Genomic DNA, 17,897 nt, shown 5'->3' on the forward strand with positions numbered 1-17,897 from the left:
GCTGAGATAATCCATCCCACCTCACAGGTGTGCCATACCAAGACGCTGATTAGACACCATGATTAGTGCACAGGTGTGCCTTAGACTGCCCACAATAAAAGGCCACTCTGAAAGGTGCAGTTTTATCACACAGCACAATGCCACAAATGTCGCAAGATTTGAGGGAGCGTGCAATTGGCATGCTGACAGCAGGAATGTCAACCAGAGCTGTTGCTCGTGTATTGAATGTTCATTTCTCTACTATAAGCCGTCTCCAAAGGCGTTTCAGAGAATTTCGCAGTACATCCAACCAGCCTAACAACCGCAGACCATGTGTAACCACACCAGCCCAGGACCTCCACATCCAGCATGTTCACCTCCAAGATCGTCAAGAGTTCATCTCATACAAAATGGGAGCAAAACCAAAAGTGTTGCGTTTATATTTTTGTTGAGTGTATATATATAATATTGGATTACACCCTTACTTCTACTGCAAGATGCAGTAGAGGTAAGGGTGCTTTTTTCCAAAAATACAGTTTGATCAAAGTATAAATAATATAGACAACAATAGGAGGCATTATAAAAATATGCATTAAAAATTAATCCGGATGTAAAACTGCCTAAAATAAATTTCCTTGGCGTACCACTCAACCAGTTTTCATCAACATCTGTTGTTGAGCTATCTTTAATGACGAAGGAACAAACAAATAAGCACTGAGGACAACATTGGTGCCTCGGTGGATGTATAAACAAACTAGCTCCTCAGCAGCTGCCGTTTATCTGCTGTATGTCCAGACACCTTTTACTCATTGGAAATTCTTTTGACGTGCCCCTCTGTTCATTTGCGGTTCTCATGAGTTGTTGTGTGCAAAATAAATCTGTAAAGCATGTGCAGCCTGTGTGAGATAATGCAGCTGCAGGCCCCCATTCAACAGGAACAAATCAAGTCCCACGCACCTCAAGGTGGGTGGTCCGAGGCATGACAGTCCAATTAAAAGGTGAAGAAATATGATGTGTCACAGGGTGTCTAATCCGGAGCAGCCACTGCACAACACTGTCAGCTGAGGCAGCCAGTCAAAATGTGAGCCTGATTACTTTGCTTCCTCACCTTTCTTGTCACCTTTTGCATGCTTGCCTCTTTGCTCTTCCACATCCCATCCATGCTGATCAAATTCATCAGTTCCTTGCTTTCATTTTGTGTCACTTGCTCTTTTGGATCTTCGTAACCATTCCCGTCTTCTCGCGTCACACCACTTAACTCTCAGCTATACGAACCCTCAATTTTCTGGCTTTACTGTGCCATCGTCTCCAGCTGCACAATTTATGACACATCAAACTCGAAGAGCAGAATAGGATGCTGACATCCTATTACTTAATTGTCACCTGCCTGCAAGAAAGTCATCAGTCCTGCTGGGAAATTAGGGCTGTGCATCAGCCGCCAACCAGTCAACAAAAATACAATACTAAAGAGAGAAGGGGGGAAGAAAAGAAAAATGAGAAACCTTAAGGTAAAACCAAAGTCAATGTGCAAACAAACAAAGTACAAAAGAAGTCCCTGGAATCTTACACAATGCAAATTTAATATAACAAAACAATATCTATCCCTGACACAAACAAGACTAACAAAACAACTAAGACAGTTTTACGCTACGAAGAAAGCCCTTTGCGAATTAATATCCTTGCAGGTATGCAAGTGCACTTGAAACGGTCGGCACAGATGTAGGCAGAGATGTCAAACTCAGGCTGACAAAATGACAGAATCCTTTCACTTTGAGTCAGAGTGGTGCATAATTGAGCGCCTGATTCCGAGTGCCAACATTCATTTTGTGCCAGACTTGACAGCACAATCTTGCTTTTGTGTGTCCCGTCATAGAAAGAGGCTCAGGTGAAGTGCTTGACAAAAAGCAAAATGCTTATCCCAATAATCTACTGTATTTGTTATTCTTATATCCTGCGTCACAGAGCTTGTTTTATGTTGTAAAAGAAACTGCAGGTGAAAACATGGCAAATGCATTAAACAGTGGTAATCGAGCCTGATTTGCTAAGATCCCAGATAAAGAGATAAATTGCGAGCGCAATCAGAACTTTTGCACTGGGTGATTTAATAGTACTAAATGTGCAATTGATTGTATGTGGTAACGTGACATAAACAGCAGTATGTAAATGAGGATTTACTATCATAATGGTCATAAGTGTCAAATCAAATTCAGGTATGCATGTTGTGCTTCCATGTGCACAAACTCTGCCAGATAACTGAATGTCCTATTTCAGACAGATTAGGAATGAACATATTAGAGGGACAACACAGGTAAAACAGTTTGGAGACAAAGTCAGAGAGGCGAGATTGAGATGCTTAGATGTGTGCGGAGAAGGACCGGAGTACATGGGGAATCACCAGGCAGGAAGAGAAGATGGAGGCCAAAGATGAAGTTTATGGACATGCTGAGGGAGGATATCAAAGCTTGGGACTCCTCCCCCTCCAGCGGCTGTGCAGTTTTAACTGCGGTAGGTTCCCGTTCCCCCCAAACTGGCGGCGGCGCAACTACATGTTGCTACGGCTATCACACACTCACATCGCCTCAATTCGGAAAATGGACTGTTTCAAATTTAGTGCACATAAACAATGTCAAATGTATATGTGTTGTCTTAATTCTGATGTGTGCCATTATTATGGTAAACAAGTAATAATTGTGGATTAATTGCTGTATCTTGACTGTGGCAATTTGAGTGTGGACGTAATCTCGTTCTTGTTGCACTTGTAATGACAATGACAATAAATCCATCCATCCATCCATCCATATGCGAGTGGCTGCTGTGGCAGAAGACAGAGTGAAAGCTTAACTGATGAACTGCTGTGAATTCCCCCAACACCAGCTGAAAGAAGAAGAATTTAGCAAAGTGGTTCATAATTATCTTGCATTCTTCCAGTGGAATGCACACAGGCAGTTGCACACAGAATTCATACAGACAGTTGAGCACTCTACACACAGACAGCTGTGTGTGCAATATTTGCAGACAGCTGTGCATCATCATACAGAGGCTTCAAGAGGTTTGTGTCGATTTGTGTGACACATCAATGACAGCAAACATAATGAGAGACAAATCAAATCAAATCAATTTTATTTATATAGCGCCAAAATCACAACAAACAGTTGCCCCAAGGCGCTTTATATTGTAAGGCAAAAGCCATACAATAATTACAGAAAAACCCCAACGGTCAAAACGACCCCCTATGAGCAAGCACTTGGCGACAGTGGGAAGGAAAAACTCCCTTTTAACAGGAAGAAACCTCCAGCACCAAACACCAAAATGTAGTTTGTGCTTAGCGTAGAAGAGCACAGACCTTTGACCTAGTTGTTACACATGGAGACATTCTTCTTAAAAGAAACAATCTCAAAGTAAACTTAACTATTTAAATATGCCTAACATTTACAATTAATGTTTTTTTTTAATTATTATTATTATTATTCTGTGTATGAGTAGGCACCAACTCAGCCACATGGGATGTGCAGCCAGTACATTCTGAGTGCCGGTCCCAAGCCCGGATAAATGAGGGTTGCGTCAGGAAGGGCATCCGGCGTAAAACAAGCCAACCCAACTATGCAGACTAAGAATCGAATTTCCATGCCAGATCGGTCGTGGCCCGAGTTAACAATGTCTGCCACCGGTGCTGTTGCCCAACAGGGTGCCGTTGGAAATTGGGCTACTGCTGGGCGAAGACGAAGAAGAGGAGGAGAACGTTTCCACAAACAGCGGGAGAAGAAGAAAACTAGAAGGGTGGAAATGAGAGTGGGGACTTTGAATGTTGGTAGTATGACTGGCAAAGGAAGTGAGCTGGCTGTTATGATGGAGAGGAGCAAGGTAGACATATTGTGTGTGCAAGAGACCAAGTGGAAGGGAAGTAAGAGCAGGAGCATCGGCGGTGGGTACAAGTTGTTGTACCATGGTGAGGACAGGAAGAGAAATGGTGTTGGGGTCATTTTAAAGGAAGAGTATGTTAAAAGTGTGTTGGAGGTTAAGCGAGTGTCTGACAGGGTGATGAGTGTGAAGTAGGAAATTGAAGGGGTGATGATGAATATCAGTGCATATGCCCCACAGGTAGGTTGTGAGATGAAGGAGAAAGAAGATTTCTGGAGTGTGTTAGATGAGGTGGTGGAGAGTGTGCCCAAGCATGAAAGAGTGGTGATAGGAGTGGAATTCAATGGGCATGCTGGTGAAGGGAACAGAGGTGATGAGGAAGTAATTGGTAGATATTGTATCAAGGATAAGAATGGGGAAGGACAGATGGTAGTTGATTTTATAAAAAGGATGGAAATGGCTGTGGTGAATACGTACTTTAAGAAAACGGAGGAGCACAGGGTAACATATAAGAGTGGAGGAAGGTGTACACAGGTGGACTACATTCTTTATAGGAGATGCAAGCTAAAAGAAATCAGAGACTGTAAGGTGGTGGCAGGAGAGAGTGTCATGAGACAGCATAGGATGGTTGTTTGTAGGATGACTTTAGAGGTAAAGAAGAAGAAGAGAGTGAGAGCTCAACAAAGGATCAGATGGTGGAAGCTGAAGGAGGAAGACTGTTGTGTGAAATTTGGCGAGCAGGTGAGAGAAGCACTGGTTGGAGGGGAAGCAATTTTCGACAACTGGAAAAGTACTGCAGATGTGGTGAGAGAGACAGCTAGGACAGTACTGGGTATGACATCTGAAAAGTGGAAGAAAGACAAGGAGACTTGGTGGTGGAATGAAGAGGTCCAGGAAAGCATAAGGAGAAAGAGGTTGACGAAAAAGTTTTGGGATAGTCGGAGAGATGAAGAAAGTAGACAGGAGTACAAGGAGATGCGGCGTAAGGCGAAAAGTGGCAAAAGCGAAAGAAATGGCATATTGCGAACTATACAAGAAGTTGAATAGTAAGAAAGGAAAAAAGGACTTGTACCGATTGGCCAGACAAAGGGACAGAGCTGGAAAGGATGTGCAGCAAGTTAGGGTGGTAAAAGATGTACATGGTAATGTGCTGACAAGTGAGGAGTGTGTGCTGAGAAGGTGGAGGGAATATTTTGAAGAGCTGATGAATGAAGAAAATGAGTGAGAGAAAAGGCTGGATGATGTGGTGAGAGTAAATCAGGAAGTACAAGAGATTAGTAAGGAAGAAGTGAGGGCTGCTATGAAGAGGATGAAGAGTGGAAAGGCAGTTGGTCCAAATGACATTCCAGTGGAGGCATGGAAATATCTAGGAGAGATGGCAGTAGAGTTTCTAACCAGATTGTTTAATAAAATCTTGGAAAGTGAGAGTATGCCTGAGGAGTGGAGACGAAGTGTGCTCGTTCCTATTTTCAAGAACAAGGGTGATGTGCAGAGCTGCAGTAACTACAGAGGCATAAAGCTGATCAGCCACAGCATGAAGTTATGGGAAAGAGTAGTAGAAGCTAGGCTTAGAAAACAGGTGAAGATCTGTGAGCAGCAATATGGTTTCATGCCAAGAAAGAGCACTACAGAGGTGAGATGGAAGCGATTGATCTGCTGTGGAGACCCCTAATGGGAACAGCTGAAAGACAAAGACGAAGAAGAACAAGAAGTATGAGGAGGCACCAACATTTCTGCTGCTAGAACTGCAGTCTGTAAAGTGCAATAAGGTAACTCCAAGGTTTCAAATGTGCAAAATATAGGTGATACCAGCACCTGCAAATTTCCTTTTGACCTCAATAAATCATGTTGCAAGTGCAAACCTCACCTGTATCCATGTTCCTAGCCACAATTTTGCATATTCATGAAAGCAAACATGCTAAATTGAGAATACCTAATATTGGGTACATTTTAAAGACACAGTCCTTACAATGCACTCTTAGTGATTTTTTTTTCTTCAGTGCTATGGTGTTTAAGCATGTGTTTACACAAGCACATCTTTAGTAAATCAGATCCATTATGTTCAAGGCTAAATCATTTAATTGTCCCTTTGAAACCAATCTGATTTGAATTCAGAAACTTCAGAGTGTGAGAGCATGTACAGAGCCAGTGCTGACTGCAGCCTTTAAAACTGATGTATGTAGGATTTTGGGGTGTTTATTTGCAGAAATGGAATATAGCATTGACCACTATGTGTTTTATAGTTGTACATGCAACACCAAATTGATGTGCTGCCATGAACCCATCATATCTACGTGGGACGGGGCTCCCTCACAAAAGCTGCCATGTTGCAACACCATGTTGATACAGTAGCCGAAAGGGTCATATTCTCTCCATCTTTTACATTTTGCACCATGGAAATATAACAGATGTCAGTGGTTCCTCCCAGTGGTGGGCACAGTTCCGATAATCCAATAACTGATAATTATCGAAGATAATGTTTTCATTATCGGATTATCTTGTCAGATAACTTTAAAAACCATTATCAGACTAATTATCTTCCAATAAATTTTTGTCCGATAATGTTTAGACCGTTAACGTGGTAAATAAAGCTGAACAGCTACCAACATTTTTAAAATTTAAAATCAGTTGAGCACCTACCTGTTAAATGTTTTGTAGCAGATGTGTAGTTCTGCCCTCTGCAAACAGAGGAGAGACACTTCTAGGAGAAACTGTTTATATTATTATTATTCTGTGTATGAGGAGGCACCAACTCAGCCACATGGGATGTGCAGCCAGTACATTCTGAGTGCCGGTCCCAAGCCCGGATAAATGAGGGTTGCGTCAGGAAGGACATCCGGCGTAAAACAAGCCAACCCAACTATGCAGACTAAGAATCGAATTTCCATGCCAGATCGGTCGTGGCCCGAGTTAACAATGTCTGCCACCGGTGCTGTTGCCCAACAGGGTGCCGTTGGAAATTGGGCTACTGCTGGGCGAAGACGAAGAAGAGGAGGAGAACGTTTCCACAAACAGCGGGAGAAGAAGAAAACTAGAAGGGTGGAAATGAGAGTGGGGACTTTGAATGTTGGTAGTATGACTGGCAAAGGAAGTGAGCTGGCTGTTATGATGGAGAGGAGCAAGGTAGACATATTGTGTGTGCAAGAGACCAAGTGGAAGGGAAGTAAGAGCAGGAGCATCGGCGGTGGGTACAAGTTGTTGTACCATGGTGAGGACAGGAAGAGAAATGGTGTTGGGGTCATTTTAAAGGAAGAGTATGTTAAAAGTGTGTTGGAGGTTAAGCGAGTGTCTGACAGGGTGATGAGTGTGAAGTAGGAAATTGAAGGGGTGATGATGAATATCAGTGCATATGCCCCACAGGTAGGTTGTGAGATGAAGGAGAAAGAAGATTTCTGGAGTGTGTTAGATGAGGTGGTGGAGAGTGTGCCCAAGCATGAAAGAGTGGTGATAGGAGTGGAATTCAATGGGCATGCTGGTGAAGGGAACAGAGGTGATGAGGAAGTAATTGGTAGATATTGTATCAAGGATAAGAATGGGGAAGGACAGATGGTAGTTGATTTTATAAAAAGGATGGAAATGGCTGTGGTGAATACGTACTTTAAGAAAACGGAGGAGCACAGGGTAACATATAAGAGTGGAGGAAGGTGTACACAGGTGGACTACATTCTTTATAGGAGATGCAAGCTAAAAGAAATCAGAGACTGTAAGGTGGTGGCAGGAGAGAGTGTCATGAGACAGCATAGGATGGTTGTTTGTAGGATGACTTTAGAGGTAAAGAAGAAGAAGAGAGTGAGAGCTCAACAAAGGATCAGATGGTGGAAGCTGAAGGAGGAAGACTGTTGTGTGAAATTTGGCGAGCAGGTGAGAGAAGCACTGGTTGGAGGGGAAGCAATTTTCGACAACTGGAAAAGTACTGCAGATGTGGTGAGAGAGACAGCTAGGACAGTACTGGGTATGACATCTGAAAAGTGGAAGAAAGACAAGGAGACTTGGTGGTGGAATGAAGAGGTCCAGGAAAGCATAAGGAGAAAGAGGTTGACGAAAAAGTTTTGGGATAGTCGGAGAGATGAAGAAAGTAGACAGGAGTACAAGGAGATGCGGCGTAAGGCGAAAAGTGGCAAAAGCGAAAGAAATGGCATATTGCGAACTATACAAGAAGTTGAATAGTAAGAAAGGAAAAAAGGACTTGTACCGATTGGCCAGACAAAGGGACAGAGCTGGAAAGGATGTGCAGCAAGTTAGGGTGGTAAAAGATGTACATGGTAATGTGCTGACAAGTGAGGAGTGTGTGCTGAGAAGGTGGAGGGAATATTTTGAAGAGCTGATGAATGAAGAAAATGAGTGAGAGAAAAGGCTGGATGATGTGGTGAGAGTAAATCAGGAAGTACAAGAGATTAGTAAGGAAGAAGTGAGGGCTGCTATGAAGAGGATGAAGAGTGGAAAGGCAGTTGGTCCAAATGACATTCCAGTGGAGGCATGGAAATATCTAGGAGAGATGGCAGTAGAGTTTCTAACCAGATTGTTTAATAAAATCTTGGAAAGTGAGAGTATGCCTGAGGAGTGGAGACGAAGTGTGCTCGTTCCTATTTTCAAGAACAAGGGTGATGTGCAGAGCTGCAGTAACTACAGAGGCATAAAGCTGATCAGCCACAGCATGAAGTTATGGGAAAGAGTAGTAGAAGCTAGGCTTAGAAAACAGGTGAAGATCTGTGAGCAGCAATATGGTTTCATGCCAAGAAAGAGCACTACAGAGGTGAGATGGAAGCGATTGATCTGCTGTGGAGACCCCTAATGGGAACAGCTGAAAGACAAAGACGAAGAAGAACAAGAAGTATGAGGAGGCACCAACATTTCTGCTGCTAGAACTGCAGTCTGTAAAGTGCAATAAGGTAACTCCAAGGTTTCAAATGTGCAAAATATAGGTGATACCAGCACCTGCAAATTTCCTTTTGACCTCAATAAATCATGTTGCAAGTGCAAACCTCACCTGTATCCATGTTCCTAGCCACAATTTTGCATATTCATGAAAGCAAACATGCTAAATTGAGAATACCTAATATTGGGTACATTTTAAAGACACAGTCCTTACAATGCACTCTTAGTGATTTTTTTTTCTTCAGTGCTATGGTGTTTAAGCATGTGTTTACACAAGCACATCTTTAGTAAATCAGATCCATTATGTTCAAGGCTAAATCATTTAATTGTCCCTTTGAAACCAATCTGATTTGAATTCAGAAACTTCAGAGTGTGAGAGCATGTACAGAGCCAGTGCTGACTGCAGCCTTTAAAACTGATGTATGTAGGATTTTGGGGTGTTTATTTGCAGAAATGGAATATAGCATTGACCACTATGTGTTTTATAGTTGTACATGCAACACCAAATTGATGTGCTGCCATGAACCCATCATATCTACGTGGGACGGGGCTCCCTCACAAAAGCTGCCATGTTGCAACACCATGTTGATACAGTAGCCGAAAGGGTCATATTCTCTCCATCTTTTACATTTTGCACCATGGAAATATAACAGATGTCAGTGGTTCCTCCCAGTGGTGGGCACAGTTCCGATAATCCAATAACTGATAATTATCGAAGATAATGTTTTCATTATCGGATTATCTTGTCAGATAACTTTAAAAACCATTATCAGACTAATTATCTTCCAATAAATTTTTGTCCGATAATGTTTAGACCGTTAACGTGGTAAATAAAGCTGAACAGCTACCAACATTTTTAAAATTTAAAATCAGTTGAGCACCTACCTGTTAAATGTTTTGTAGCAGATGTGTAGTTCTGCCCTCTGCAAACAGAGGAGAGACACTTCTAGGAGAAACTGTTTATATTATTATTATTCTGTGTATGAGGAGGCACCAACTCAGCCACATGGGATGTGCAGCCAGTACATTCTGAGTGCCGGTCCCAAGCCCGGATAAATGAGGGTTGCGTCAGGAAGGACATCCGGCGTAAAACAAGCCAACCCAACTATGCAGACTAAGAATCGAATTTCCATGCCAGATCGGTCGTGGCCCGAGTTAACAATGTCTGCCACCGGTGCTGTTGCCCAACAGGGTGCCGTTGGAAATTGGGCTACTGCTGGGCGAAGACGAAGAAGAGGAGGAGAACGTTTCCACAAACAGCGGGAGAAGAAGAAAACTAGAAGGGTGGAAATGAGAGTGGGGACTTTGAATGTTGGTAGTATGACTGGCAAAGGAAGTGAGCTGGCTGTTATGATGGAGAGGAGCAAGGTAGACATATTGTGTGTGCAAGAGACCAAGTGGAAGGGAAGTAAGAGCAGGAGCATCGGCGGTGGGTACAAGTTGTTGTACCATGGTGAGGACAGGAAGAGAAATGGTGTTGGGGTCATTTTAAAGGAAGAGTATGTTAAAAGTGTGTTGGAGGTTAAGCGAGTGTCTGACAGGGTGATGAGTGTGAAGTAGGAAATTGAAGGGGTGATGATGAATATCAGTGCATATGCCCCACAGGTAGGTTGTGAGATGAAGGAGAAAGAAGATTTCTGGAGTGTGTTAGATGAGGTGGTGGAGAGTGTGCCCAAGCATGAAAGAGTGGTGATAGGAGTGGAATTCAATGGGCATGCTGGTGAAGGGAACAGAGGTGATGAGGAAGTAATTGGTAGATATTGTATCAAGGATAAGAATGGGGAAGGACAGATGGTAGTTGATTTTATAAAAAGGATGGAAATGGCTGTGGTGAATACGTACTTTAAGAAAACGGAGGAGCACAGGGTAACATATAAGAGTGGAGGAAGGTGTACACAGGTGGACTACATTCTTTATAGGAGATGCAAGCTAAAAGAAATCAGAGACTGTAAGGTGGTGGCAGGAGAGAGTCATGAGACAGCATAGGATGGTTGTTTGTAGGATGACTTTAGAGGTAAAGAAGAAGAAGAGAGTGAGAGCTCAACAAAGGATCAGATGGTGGAAGCTGAAGGAGGAAGACTGTTGTGTGAAATTTGGCGAGCAGGTGAGAGAAGCACTGGTTGGAGGGGAAGCAATTTTCGACAACTGGAAAAGTACTGCAGATGTGGTGAGAGAGACAGCTAGGACAGTACTGGGTATGACATCTGAAAAGTGGAAGAAAGACAAGGAGACTTGGTGGTGGAATGAAGAGGTCCAGGAAAGCATAAGGAGAAAGAGGTTGACGAAAAAGTTTTGGGATAGTCGGAGAGATGAAGAAAGTAGACAGGAGTACAAGGAGATGCGGCGTAAGGCGAAAAGTGGCAAAAGCGAAAGAAATGGCATATTGCGAACTATACAAGAAGTTGAATAGTAAGAAAGGAAAAAAGGACTTGTACCGATTGGCCAGACAAAGGGACAGAGCTGGAAAGGATGTGCAGCAAGTTAGGGTGGTAAAAGATGTACATGGTAATGTGCTGACAAGTGAGGAGTGTGTGCTGAGAAGGTGGAGGGAATATTTTGAAGAGCTGATGAATGAAGAAAATGAGTGAGAGAAAAGGCTGGATGATGTGGTGAGAGTAAATCAGGAAGTACAAGAGATTAGTAAGGAAGAAGTGAGGGCTGCTATGAAGAGGATGAAGAGTGGAAAGGCAGTTGGTCCAAATGACATTCCAGTGGAGGCATGGAAATATCTAGGAGAGATGGCAGTAGAGCTTCTAACCAGATTGTTTAATAAAATCTTGGAAAGTGAGAGTATGCCTGAGGAGTGGAGACGAAGTGTGCTCGTTCCTATTTTCAAGAACAAGGGTGATGTGCAGAGCTGCAGTAACTACAGAGGCATAAAGCTGATCAGCCACAGCATGAAGTTATGGGAAAGAGTAGTAGAAGCTAGGCTTAGAAAACAGGTGAAGATCTGTGAGCAGCAATATGGTTTCATGCCAAGAAAGAGCACTACAGAGGTGAGATGGAAGCGATTGATCTGCTGTGGAGACCCCTAATGGGAACAGCTGAAAGACAAAGACGAAGAAGAAAAAGAAGTATGAGGAGGCACCAACATTTCTGCTGCTAGAACTGCAGTCTGTAAAGTGCAATAAGGTAACTCCAAGGTTTCAAATGTGCAAAATATAGGTGATACCAGCACCTGCAAATTTCCTTTTGACCTCAATAAATCATGTTGCAAGTGCAAACCTCACCTGTATCCATGTTCCTAGCCACAATTTTGCATATTCATGAAAGCAAACATGCTAAATTGAGAATACCTAATATTGGGTACATTTTAAAGACACAGTCCTTACAATGCACTCTTAGTGATTTTTTTTTCTTCAGTGCTATGGTGTTTAAGCATGTGTTTACACAAGCACATCTTTAGTAAATCAGATCCATTATGTTCAAGGCTAAATCATTTAATTGTCCCTTTGAAACCAATCTGATTTGAATTCAGAAACTTCAGAGTGTGAGAGCATGTACAGAGCCAGTGCTGACTGCAGCCTTTAAAACTGATGTATGTAGGATTCTGGGGTGTTTATTTGCAGAAATGGAATATAGCATTGACCACTATGTGTTTTATAGTTGTACATGCAACACCAAATTGATGTGCTGCCATGAACCCATCATATCTACGTGGGACGGGGCTCCCTCACAAAAGCTGCCATGTTGCAACACCATGTTGATACAGTAGCCGAAAGGGTCATATTCTCTCCATCTTTTACATTTTGCACCATGGAAATATAACAGATGTCAGTGGTTCCTCCCAGTGGTGGGCACAGTTCCGATAATCCAATAACTGATAATTATCGAAGATAATGTTTTCATTATCGGATTATCTTGTCAGATAACTTTAAAAACCATTATCAGACTAATTATCTTCCAATAAATTTTTGTCCGATAATGTTTAGACCGTTAACGTGGTAAATAAAGCTGAACAGCTACCAACATTTTTAAAATTTAAAATCAGTTGAGCACCTACCTGTTAATGTTTTGTAGCAGATGTGTAGTTCTGCCCTCTGCAAACAGAGGAGAGACACTTCTAGGAGAAACTGTTTATATTATTATTATTCTGTGTATGAGGAGGCACCAACTCAGCCACATGGGATGTGCAGCCAGTACATTCTGAGTGCCGGTCCCAAGCCCGGATAAATGAGGGTTGCGTCAGGAAGGGCATCCGGCGTAAAACAAGCCAACCCAACTATGCAGACTAAGAATCGAATTTCCATGCCAGATCGGTCGTGGCCCGAGTTAACAATGTCTGCCACCGGTGCTGTTGCCCAACAGGGTGCCGTTGGAAATTGGGCTACTGCTGGGCGAAGACGAAGAAGAGGAGGAGAACGTTTCCACAAACAGCGGGAGAAGAAGAAAACTAGAAGGGTGGAAATGAGAGTGGGGACTTTGAATGTTGGTAGTATGACTGGCAAAGGAAGTGAGCTGGCTGTTATGATGGAGAGGAGCAAGGTAGACATATTGTGTGTGCAAGAGACCAAGTGGAAGGGAAGTAAGAGCAGGAGCATCGGCGGTGGGTACAAGTTGTTGTACCATGGTGAGGACAGGAAGAGAAATGGTGTTGGGGTCATTTTAAAGGAAGAGTATGTTAAAAGTGTGTTGGAGGTTAAGCGAGTGTCTGACAGGGTGATGAGTGTGAAGTAGGAAATTGAAGGGGTGATGATGAATATCAGTGCATATGCCCCACAGGTAGGTTGTGAGATGAAGGAGAAAGAAGATTTCTGGAGTGTGTTAGATGAGGTGGTGGAGAGTGTGCACAAGCATGAAAGAGTGGTGATAGGAGTGGAATTCAATGGGCATGCTGGTGAAGGGAACAGAGGTGATGAGGAAGTAATTGGTAGATATTGTATCAAGGATAAGAATGGGGAAGGACAGATGGTAGTTGATTTTATAAAAAGGATGGAAATGGCTGTGGTGAATACGTACTTTAAGAAAACGGAGGAGCACAGGGTAACATATAAGAGTGGAGGAAGGTGTACACAGGTGGACTACATTCTTTATAGGAGATGCAAGCTAAAAGAAATCAGAGACTGTAAGGTGGTGGCAGGAGAGAGTGTCATGAGACAGCATAGGATGGTTGTTTGTAGGATGACTTTAGAGGTAAAGAAGAAGAAGAGAGTGAGAGCTCAACAAAGGATCAGATGGTGGAAGCTGAAGGAGGAAGACTGTTGTGTGAAATTTGGCGAGCAGGTGAGAGAAGCACTGGTTGGAGGGGAAGCAATTTTCGACAACTGGAAAAGTACTGCAGATGTGGTGAGAGAGACAGCTAGGACAGTACTGGGTATGACATCTGAAAAGTGGAAGAAAGACAAGGAGACTTGGTGGTGGAATGAAGAGGTCCAGGAAAGCATAAGGAGAAAGAGGTTGACGAAAAAGTTTTGGGATAGTCGGAGAGATGAAGAAAGTAGACAGGAGTACAAGGAGATGCGGCGTAAGGCGAAAAGTGGCAAAAGCGAAAGAAATGGCATATTGCGAACTATACAAGAAGTTGAATAGTAAGAAAGGAAAAAAGGACTTGTACCGATTGGCCAGACAAAGGGACAGAGCTGGAAAGGATGTGCAGCAAGTTAGGGTGGTAAAAGATGTACATGGTAATGTGCTGACAAGTGAGGAGTGTGTGCTGAGAAGGTGGAGGGAATATTTTGAAGAGCTGATGAATGAAGAAAATGAGTGAGAGAAAAGGCTGGATGATGTGGTGAGAGTAAATCAGGAAGTACAAGAGATTAGTAAGGAAGAAGTGAGGGCTGCTATGAAGAGGATGAAGAGTGGAAAGGCAGTTGGTCCAAATGACATTCCAGTGGAGGCATGGAAATATCTAGGAGAGATGGCAGTAGAGCTTCTAACCAGATTGTTTAATAAATCTTGGAAAGTGAGAGTATGCCTGAGGAGTGGAGACGAAGTGTGCTCGTTCCTATTTTCAAGAACAAGGGTGATGTGCAGAGCTGCAGTAACTACAGAGGCATAAAGCTGATCAGCCACAGCATGAAGTTATGGGAAAGAGTAGTAGAAGCTAGGCTTAGAAAACAGGTGAAGATCTGTGAGCAGCAATATGGTTTCATGCCAAGAAAGAGCACTACAGAGGTGAGATGGAAGCGATTGATCTGCTGTGGAGACCCCTAATGGGAACAGCTGAAAGACAAAGACGAAGAAGAAAAAGAAGTATGAGGAGGCACCAACATTTCTGCTGCTAGAACTGCAGTCTGTAAAGTGCAATAAGGTAACTCCAAGGTTTCAAATGTGCAAAATATAGGTGATACCAGCACCTGCAAATTTCCTTTTGACCTCAATAAATCATGTTGCAAGTGCAAACCTCACCTGTATCCATGTTCCTAGCCACAATTTTGCATATTCATGAAAGCAAACATGCTAAATTGAGAATACCTAATATTGGGTACATTTTAAAGACACAGTCCTTACAATGCACTCTTAGTGATTTTTTTTTCTTCAGTGCTATGGTGTTTAAGCATGTGTTTACACAAGCACATCTTTAGTAAATCAGATCCATTATGTTCAAGGCTAAATCATTTAATTGTCCCTTTGAAACCAATCTGATTTGAATTCAGAAACTTCAGAGTGTGAGAGCATGTACAGAGCCAGTGCTGACTGCAGCCTTTAAAACTGATGTATGTAGGATTTTGGGGTGTTTATTTGCAGAAATGGAATATAGCATTGACCACTATGTGTTTTATAGTTGTACATGCAACACCAAATTGATGTGCTGCCATGAACCCATCATATCTACGTGGGACGGGGCTCCCTCACAAAAGCTGCCATGTTGCAACACCATGTTGATACAGTAGCCGAAAGGGTCATATTCTCTCCATCTTTTACATTTTGCACCATGGAAATATAACAGATGTCAGTGGTTCCTCCCAGTGGTGGGCACAGTTCCGATAATCCAATAACTGATAATTATCGAAGATAATGTTTTCATTATCGGATTATCTTGTCAGATAACTTTAAAAACTATTATCAGACTAATTATCTTCCAATAAATTTTTGTCCGATAATGTTTAGACCGTTAACGTGGTAAATAAAGCTGAACAGCTACCAACATTTTTAAAATTTAAAATCAGTTGAGCACCTACCTGTTAAATGTTTTGTAGCAGATGTGTAGTTCTGCCCTCTGCAAACAGAGGAGAGACACTTCTAGGAGAAACTGTTTATATTATTATTATTCTGTGTATGAGGAGGCACCAACTCAGCCACATGGGATGTGCAGCCAGTACATTCTGAGTGCCGGTCCCAAGCCCGGATAAATGAGGGTTGCGTCAGGAAGGGCATCCGGCGTAAAACAAGCCAACCCAACTATGCAGACTAAGAATCGAATTTCCATGCCAGATCGGTCGTGGCCCGAGTTAACAATGTCTGCCACCGGTGCTGTTGCCCAACAGGGTGCCGTTGGAAATTGGGCTACTGCTGGGCGAAGACGAAGAAGAGGAGGAGAACGTTTCCACAAACAGCGGGAGAAGAAGAAAACTAGAAGGGTGGAAATGAGAGTGGGGACTTTGAATGTTGGTAGTATGACTGGCAAAGGAAGTGAGCTGGCTGTTATGATGGAGAGGAGCAAGGTAGACATATTGTGTGTGCAAGAGACCAAGTGGAAGGGAAGTAAGAGCAGGAGCATCGGCGGTGGGTACAAGTTGTTGTACCATGGTGAGGACAGGAAGAGAAATGGTGTTGGGGTCATTTTAAAGGAAGAGTATGTTAAAAGTGTGTTGGAGGTTAAGCGAGTGTCTGACAGGGTGATGAGTGTGAAGTAGGAAATTGAAGGGGTGATGATGAATATCAGTGCATATGCCCCACAGGTAGGTTGTGAGATGAAGGAGAAAGAAGATTTCTGGAGTGTGTTAGATGAGGTGGTGGAGAGTGTGCCCAAGCATGAAAGAGTGGTGATAGGAGTGGACTTCAATGGGCATGCTGGTGAAGGGAACAGAGGTGATGAGGAAGTAATTGGTAGATATTGTATCAAGGATAAGAATGGGGAAGGACAGATGGTAGTTGATTTTATAAAAAGGATGGAAATGGCTGTGGTGAATACGTACTTTAAGAAAACGGAGGAGCACAGGGTAACATATAAGAGTGGAGGAAGGTGTACACAGGTGGACTACATTCTTTATAGGAGATGCAAGCTAAAAGAAATCAGAGACTGTAAGGTGGTGGCAGGAGAGAGTGTCGTTAGACAGCATAGGATGGTTGTTTGTAGGATGACTTTAGAGGTAAAGAAGAAGAAGAGAGTGAGAGCTCAACAAAGGATCAGATGGTGGAAGCTGAAGGAGGAAGACTGTTGTGTAAAATTTGGCGAGCAGGTGAGAGAAGCACTGGTTGGAGGGGAAGCAATTTTCGACAACTGGAAAAGTACTGCAGATGTGGTGAGAGAGACAGCTAGGACAGTACTGGGTATGACATCTGAAAAGTGGAAGAAAGACAAGGAGACTTGGTGGTGGAATGAAGAGGTCCAGGAAAGCATAAGGAGAAAGAGGTTGACGAAAAAGTTTTGGGATAGTCGGAGAGATGAAGAAAGTAGACAGGAGTACAAGGAGATGCGGCGTAAGGCGAAAAGTGGCAAAAGCGAAAGAAATGGCATATTGCGAACTATACAAGAAGTTGAATAGTAAGAAAGGAAAAAAGGACTTGTACCGATTGGCCAGACAAAGGGACAGAGCTGGAAAGGATGTGCAGCAAGTTAGGGTGGTAAAAGATGTACATGGTAATGTCTTGACAAGTGAGGAGTGTGTGCTGAGAAGGTGGAGGGAATATTTTGAAGAGCTGATGAATGAAGAAAATGAGTGAGAGAAAAGGCTGGATGATGTGGTGAGAGTAAATCAGGAAGTACAAGAGATTAGTAAGGAAGAAGTGAGGGCTGCTATGAAGAGGATGAAGAGTGGAAAGGCAGTTGGTCCAAATGACATTCCAGTGGAGGCATGGAAATATCTAGGAGAGATGGCAGTAGAATTTCTAACCAGATTGTTTAATAAAATCTTGGAAAGTGAGAGTATGCCTGAGGAGTGGAGACGAAGTGTGCTCGTTCCTATTTTCAAGAACAAGGGTGATGTGCAGAGCTGCAGTAACTACAGAGGCATAAAGCTGATCAGCCACAGCATGAAGTTATGGGAAAGAGTAGTAGAAGCTAGGCTTAGAAAACAGGTGAA

At 42.9% G+C, this 17,897-nt stretch overlaps 1 protein-coding gene across 1 annotated transcript in view; it reads right to left on the reverse strand.

Annotated features, from left to right (window-relative positions):
• LOC117506389 (metabotropic glutamate receptor 7) overlaps positions 1–17,897 on the reverse strand; it is a 922,561-nt gene that overhangs the window by 802,246 nt on the left and 102,418 nt on the right.

Source organism: Thalassophryne amazonica, chromosome 3, assembly GCF_902500255.1.
Source record: "Thalassophryne amazonica chromosome 3, fThaAma1.1, whole genome shotgun sequence".
Taxonomy (NCBI): Eukaryota; Metazoa; Chordata; class Actinopteri; order Batrachoidiformes; family Batrachoididae; genus Thalassophryne; species Thalassophryne amazonica.